General features: G+C 39.6%; 1 long non-coding RNA gene across 1 annotated transcript; it reads left to right on the forward strand.

The window, feature by feature from the left end:
- Window positions 1-409: 409 nt before the first annotated feature.
- LOC136295818 (uncharacterized) lies at window positions 410-2,893 on the forward strand. Its single transcript, XR_010722808.1, has 2 exons — window positions 410-522; window positions 2,374-2,893. It is a non-coding gene; the product is annotated as an uncharacterized lncRNA (long non-coding RNA).
- Window positions 2,894-7,921: the final 5,028 nt, after the last annotated feature.

A 7,921-nucleotide genomic window follows, 5' to 3' on the forward strand; every position in this document is an offset into this window, starting at 1 on the left:
CTTTCATCCACACTGCTGAGGAGGAGGTACAGTCCACTTTGCTGCCTGTGCTGCAAACTGGGAATTCTCGCCTCGGAGGGGTTCCAACAAATTCCCTGAGGCTCACAGAGTCCAGGGGTGTCTCGCTCTTTAAGTACTTTTGAATTTATAGTGAGATACAAGAGCTTGTCTATAAATACCCTTGGCATAAATACCCTTGGGTATGGTCAGTCCAGTGCTGTCCTTGGCAGATTTAAATTCTGAGTTGCCTCGTTTTGGCCAGGGGCTCTTGGTGTTGATATGGTCCCATCATGCAGCTGGGCTCTTTCAATTTCCATAAGGGTGGCAGCAGCAGCCTGACTGACAGGCCGGTTGTCAGCAGGAAGGAGGAAGATGCTCCGACAGGAAGTAGGAAGTGGAGCAAGCAGGGAACAAGCCAGTGGGGCAGGCTGGGTGCAGGCAGGCAGAGCAGCAGCAGAAATGGAGAGCAGTGATGCCAGGGAGCAGCAATGGCTTGACCTGACAGAAAGGCAATGGAATCAGGTAAGTGGGGTCTTGGGCTAAGGGATACAGAGAGGACAAAAACTGCCTTTTGGTAATTAACAAAACAGCATTATAACTCTTGAACTGATTTTAACTAAACATTACAACTCTATAACCAACAACTTATAACTCGATAACAATTCTCATTCATCACACCTCCTCTGCAGGGGCAGCTCCTGGGCTCTAAGGAGCAGCCCGTGGCTCTGGGGCCATTGCTGGGCCTGGAGCAGAGCCTGGGCCTGCCCTGCTCCTCCCTGCACCCAGGGACACACAGGGACACCCAGGGAAAGACAAGGACACTCAGGGACACACAGGGACACCCAGGACACACAGGGACACTTAGGGACACCCACGGCTGACGGTCCCTCTCAGCTGGGATTCCTCTCCAGGCTGAGCAGCCCCAGCTCCTTCAGCCTCTCCTGGGCACGGGGATGCTCCAGGTCCTTCCTCAGCTCCAGGAGCTCCTGTCCCTGCTGTGCTGAGGATCCAGAGCTGGACACAGCACTCCAGAGATGCCTCCAGGGCTGGGCACAGGGGCAGGATCTCTCCCAGACCTGCTGAGAATGCTCTGGCTGAGCTGACTCAGGAAGTTGATCCCTTCAAAAACCAGTCCAGCAAAATGAGTGATGAGTTTTACACCAGGACCTTGAACCAGCCCCAACAGCAAAGGCCTTCAGGTTTGGTTCAAGGGAGAAAGAAGACAGACAGGACCATCCAGAGGGTGGAACCATGGCAATCCTGAGGTAGATTGCTTAAACTTCTTTGTAAGCCACCACACATGCCAGATCTAATAAGCACATTCATCTCTCTGCCTCATGCTATTGAATTCTGCTGACACAATGACCAGTTTTTATGGGAAATGTGAGGTATAGAAGGATGAGGGGGAAATTAAAGATGCACTTTCACAATGGGTAGGGAATAGATTAACACATTTACATTTCGTGGCTTTTTAATCAGGTGAGCAAATTTTCTCTTAAAATCCGTATGAAATATTATCAATACTCATGCAAATACTTTTATCAACAATATCATAGTGTATTCTTGCACTATTGTATGATAATACATGTGCATTAATCTTAAATAAAAATTAGGAAATTTATTTTTTATTTCAGAATTTGGATGCTTACAGAACACAACAGAAATTTTAATTATTATTTTTTATTAAATTGGATGTCCAAGATAATAAATTCCAAGTTAGTTTTTCTCAATATCACATAGGAATGAGTCAGCTCTTAAAACAGTGTGCATGTTTTAACAGCCCACCAAATTTCCAGACACCAAAAATGTCCTTCAGGATTTCTCATTTCTTCTAATTTTGTCACTGCGAGATTTTCCTCTTTAAGGTCCCTCCTAACAGAAATAATTCTATGACTCTGTGAAGTTCCACTAAAATAATTTTAAAAACAGTGAGATAAAATCAACTAAAAAAACCTAAACCAAAAAAAAAATAAAACAAACCCAAACAAACAAACAAAAAAAAAAAACCAAACAAAAAACCCCCCCAAAAAAACGAAGAAAAAAACAAAACAAAAGAAAACCAACCACAAAACCAAAAACAAAGAACAAAAAACAAAAACAAAAACCAAACAAAAAAAGGGTAACTTCTATATGCTTTGATATTTGTGGTTTAGGTATAGATCCATATGTTAACTCCCACAGGTAGGTAACTGTGATAATTAAACAAATCCCCTCTTTTTGGATCACTGCAGTCACAAAATTAGTATGGCAAAGTTCTGTTAAAAGGACAAGTTCACTGCACTCTGCATTATGAAGCATCCACAGTAAACCAAAAACTGATAAAATTTTATAAGTCTTGAGCACATAAACTGTACTTTGTTTTTTTGCCTAAAGCATCTTAAATTTACCAGCTTGGAGGAACACACATGATCGATAACTACCTGTAAGAACTCCAAAAGATGTTTTGTGTAGTGCAGCAGGAAGCTGAGGGGAAGAGCAGTGGATAAACACCAATGTACCTGGAAGCAGAACTGATTTAAAGGATCAAGAAGCAGCAGCAGCAGCCAGAGGATGTTCTTGAGCTCCATCAGGAATCCAACATATCCTAAACCTGAAAACACCTTCTCGGGACATGAGCGCAAATACCTGAGGCGAGCCATCCTGTGGGCTCAATATTTTCTGAGCCTGAGAATTGCTGAGCTCTTCCCAAGGGAAACTTTTTAACAGTTTTCTTTTCCCCAAAACAACCTTGTGTAAATCATACTCCTTTTCCACAACAACAGGTGTTTGCTATTTCTGTTATTTAGCCAATGGGAGAGGTGCCAGTCCTATGGACCAATAATGTGTCTTCTTAGCACAGCATGTTATAAAAGGGCTGAATGAATTGTAAATAAAGCCTTCTGATTTCTACTGCCTCCTGACTGGAGTCAAGCATCTTTATTTCATGTCCTATTGCGACACCATCCTCCCCTTGCCAGAGGGATAATTTGTCATAAATTACTCAACACTGACTGCAGGGAGAAATAGGGAGTTACCTTGCCAAGCAGCTGATGTGGTATGAGATGTCTCCCTAGTTCACTCCAGAACTCACACTGTGCAAAGCCACAGAACAGATGCAGCACCTTGCACAGATATCTGCAAGATTAATCCATTCCCCTAAATCTTGTAAAAGCCAATGAGAAAATAACACTTCTTAACATGACTACAAGGTGAAAATGAAGGATGGACTTCCTGTTAAGGGAAAAGGTTGCCTTCTTCCCTGCTTCTCAGCAAGACCCTTTTAAAAGAAAATAAGCATATTCCTTCTTCTAATAAATAAATAATAAACTGATACATAATGCATTACATAAGAAAACCACATAAATAATAAATGATCAAACAAAATCAATGGCATCCAATTTGGCCAGTGACATCCTCATTAGGGCAGTGATTATCCCCTGTGCTGGGGGATAATGTGTGCTGGCACTGCTGAGGCCCTTCAAGGGCTGTGTCCAGTTCTGAACCCTCCTGACCAGAGAGATCTGGAGGGGCTGGAGTGTGTCCAGGGTAGGGAACAGTTCTGGGAAGGGGCTGGAGCCCCAGGAGGGGCTGAGGGGGCTGTGAAAAGGGCTTAGTCTGGAGAAAAGGAGGCTCAGGGGGGACCTTGTGGCTCTACACAACTCCCTGACAGAAGGGGACAGCGGGGGAGGTCGGGCTCTGCTCCCAGGGAACAGGAATAGGAGGAGAGGGAACGGCCTCAGGCTGGGCCAAGGGAGGCTCAGGTTGGAATCAGAAGGAATTTCTGCATGGAAAGGGTGGTCAGGCCTTGGCAGGGCCTGCCCGGGGAGGTTTGTAGTCCCCAACCCTGGAAGTATCCAGGGAAGGCCTGGACATGGCACTCGTTGTTTTGGGCTGGGGACAAGGTGGGGATCAGGCACAGCTGGAACTGGGTGGGCTGGGAGGGCTTCTCCAACCTTAATGATTCTGGGATTCTGTGAAAACTGGAACACTGCTGTCCATTGTAAATCCATCTAGCCTTCTCACCACTGCTCTTAAAAATTAGGAGCAATCCCACAGATTGCCACAGAAAGACATCAGGACTGGTCAAAAAAAAAGCAGATTTAGCAAAACCATGAGCAGTTTGGCTGCCCCAGTCACTAGAAGAGAGCATGGCTGTTCTTTAGCTTTCATGGGGATTGTATCAATTTACCCTGTTAGCTGAACAAAACCTCAGAGCATAGCAACTGTTAAAAATTGAACCAGTAAACTGCAGATTAGGGAACTTGCTGTTATTTTGGCATATCTATCTGGGTATTACAGTCCGTGTTTTCCCCCCAGTTGACAAGTCCAATATACAAATTCATATTTGAATTCCTTTCATGTCAGTAATCATTAAGGACCATGTTACAAGTACCACAGGTTTATAGGGAGTAACGGGCTCAAAATCTGTCCCTGTAAAAGTGACTGACACTACTGGATGCTACTTTTATCAACAGATTTACTGCTGCAAATTCTTAAAAATTTCCAAATTACGTAAATGACAGTGCTCAGAAATTACAGAAATCATAAATAAAAAGCAGTGGAAACAGCTGGAATCCTCCCATATTCCACTCCTTGCATCAAAACAGCACTCAACAAATTGGTACCTGGCAATTTCTGTGTTGCTTATATGGCAATTAATAACCAAATTCAAATTTTTTAAATTATTGCATTTATTAGTAAATATAAACCTACTGCAAGTATCAACACACTTTGCATTAAAATTTGGGTTGCATTTCTTTTCAGAAAATACAGAAAAAAATTTTCTTTACAGATCTATACCATTTTCTTCAAAGTTACATCATATCTATGAGTGTGTCTACTACTCCTGTCCTTGTAATAGTTTGCCTGGTAGAAATATCACATTTAGAAGTTCAAAGATATTCAGATCTCACTTTTTGGAAAATTCCCATCACAGTTGCCACCCTTCATTTCTCAGGTAATTAAGCAAGTTACCTGACAATATCAGCCACTCATTTTCTCTCAACTAAATATGCACATGCCTGAACAACCATTTATCACAACCCCTTTTTGTTACCTCTTCTGACATCTCCTCACTCCTGTGGGGCTGGCTGAGCTAGAGAGGCTGCTGAGCACAGAAAATGAAGTTCAGACTTCCATAAATCAGAAGGGTCAGAGGCACAGCCCAGTGTGCTGAGGTCTAGGACAGCATGTGTGAGAGCACAGATGTGGAACTGGTTTATTAAAGTTTAAAAAATCACCTGTAAACTACTTACATGTATCTACATGTTTCTGTATTGCTTCTAATTAAATCAGAAGAACTTCAAATTGAATGGAAAAAAAAATCCAAACCCAATCCACTGCTACCTGCAGTGTTAACTGAGCTAAAAAATCAGAGGTTTTCAAATAAATCAATATAACTTCCAGTAGGCCCAGGCTTTTCTGACAGTGTGAGAAGACCTTTATGTGAATGAAAGTGCCTCCTTCAATCCACTAGGGCCTACAGGGTCAGATGAAAGAATTTTGAACCCAGTGTTCAGTGTTTTCTTGTTTAGGACATCAGTTAAGGTCCTGAATTTCCCTAGATCTCTCCTGCACCCCTCAAACCCCAAAATACAATTCCTTCTTGGTCCCCTCTTATTCTTAATTAACCTGACTCTATCCATGATCTTTCCAATGATTTGTAGGTAATATTGCTCATTATTGCTGCTTATCAATTTCTCTTGTAGATAAAATGAAATTTTGAACCTCCACTTTGGGGGAAAAGAAATTCTGGCCAATTTTCTTCAGTTTCAGGAATATGAACACATATCTTCAACAATTACCTACAATATAACAAGTACAATTCAACATGAAGACACATCTTGTAGTTCAAGATTTTTGTGGGTTTACAAGGGGGAAGACAATCGAGAAAATTTTATAATCATGAAAATTAGACTTCAGAAAAGAATTCTGATTACAACATCAAAGTTCCACATAAATTTCAGTAGCTGCTTCAATTCAGAGCACTCCAACTAAAAAGAGAAATTAATTGTTTTAGAGGAGCTTTAAAAATAAGATAAATGAATGGCAATTCCATGTTTTTCCCAGACTTTAATCTTGAGATAAGTAACCTAGTAGACAGAATAAAGAAAAAAAATCTTCTCTCTCATTTTGCATAAATGAATGAAGAGGCAAAGGAAACATTATTATGATATTTCAAATATGTGCCTGTAGGAGCTCATTCTACTCAAATTATTGGTACATGCTTAAAAGCAAAGATAACCGCTCATTTCAGCAGGAAGCAGAAATACCTCCTGCTGGAAGCAGGAAGACTTTACTCAAGAGAGCAATCGTCTTATGCTAGGAATTATTTAAATTAAGTAAAAAAAACATGTAAGACAGTCCTCCTAAAAGCTACATTTTTCATTTGGAACTCCAGAGCAAAATATCCCTCAAGGAGGAGGCATCAAAAGCAGACAAGTTACAGCTCATGGAGCTCCAGCAATGTTGTGCCTACAAGATTTTCTGAATAACTGAAAAGGCAAAAAAGAAATAAAAAGTGTTTTGAATGGACTTTTTAATGTATAATCAATTCTATGTGTTTTAACTGAATTTATGTTGTTTCTCAAGCCTGTTACTTTTTGGGAATGACAGGGTTTTTCTACTATAATGCCAGCAGTTAAAGTTATAAATGTGTCTATATCAGCATAAAGACATTCCCACACTAGGTGAAAAAACAGAATATAGAATTCCCATTCACTTATTCCCAATGATGGAAAGAATCCTAGGAGCATCTTTCAGTCTTACATGAACCTTACTACACCCATTCATAAGGAATAGTTTCCCTCCCAATATCATCTAATGTACCCTCTATAAACCTCTGAGGAAAATGGTTTATGAACAACAGGAAAATTAACACGATTTCAAAGATCCGATATTAAAAAAAAAAAAAAGTTAGAAAAGTGACAAGATTGATGATCTATACTGAATGATAAATTTCAGACAATAATCCTCTAATGTCAGGATAAACTCAAAATAACCTAATAAATCCTTTCCCAGCTATAATATAGAAGTAGAAAAGTATTTCTGAAAAAAAAAATATTGTTCACAGTGTTCTTAGTGTGGCAGAAGATTCATCCTATAGGACTTCAGCAAGAAGCTTCCCATAACTAGCGGGGAAAACAGGATTTCTGATTAATTCTTCTGATCTGGCAGATTTTCTAAACTAAGGATGGTTATCAGACTTTCTAAACTAAGGATGGTTATCTGTCTTATAGAGCACAAGATGTGGCCTGATCCTATGTGTATTGGCAAAAAGAAAAAAAAAAAAAAGACACATCTATAATCTTTAGAAAATTTCAAGGTAAACAACTCAAAATTTACTTTTTACATTTATATTTTTTTTTTACATGTGAAGGACTAGAGCAAGATGTTTTAACAGCCCTGTACCCCATATAATTAAAGACTGACACTTTTTAGAATGAGTGCTTTAAATATCTTGAAATTAACTTGGGACTCTAATAAAAAAATCTATATTCAGAAAAGAAATCAAAGAGAATCAATAGCTACATAAGAACTGTACATTTGATGATAAAAGGAAAACTGAGGAACAAAATATTTACAAAAAAAAAAGTACAAACTTAATATTAAATGTTACTCAAACTTGTCTTTCAGCTGGAAAGCTGACAAAATTATATCCGCCAACATTATGACCCTGTTAAATTCTGTTCTTAAAAAGCTCTTTGTAATAATTTTTGCAATATATTTTAAAAGCTTTAAAAGCCCTACCCCAGCACACAAAATGTGTATAGGGTGGCTAATATTACAATGTCTTAAAAATATTAGCTTGCTGGACAAATATGTACTTTTGGATAAACAGCACCTGACCTTAGAGCAGACATTTTTCTAAATGTTAAAGCACTACTAATAGTTTCAATTAAATAAAAATTAAAGCTGAGAAAATATCACAAAAGGGCAATCT

Source organism: Chamaea fasciata, unplaced genomic scaffold (assembly GCF_029207755.1).
Source record: "Chamaea fasciata isolate MVZ Bird 193981 ecotype frontalis unplaced genomic scaffold, bChaFas1.0.hap1 SCAF_12, whole genome shotgun sequence".
Classification (NCBI taxonomy): Eukaryota; Metazoa; Chordata; class Aves; order Passeriformes; family Sylviidae; genus Chamaea; species Chamaea fasciata.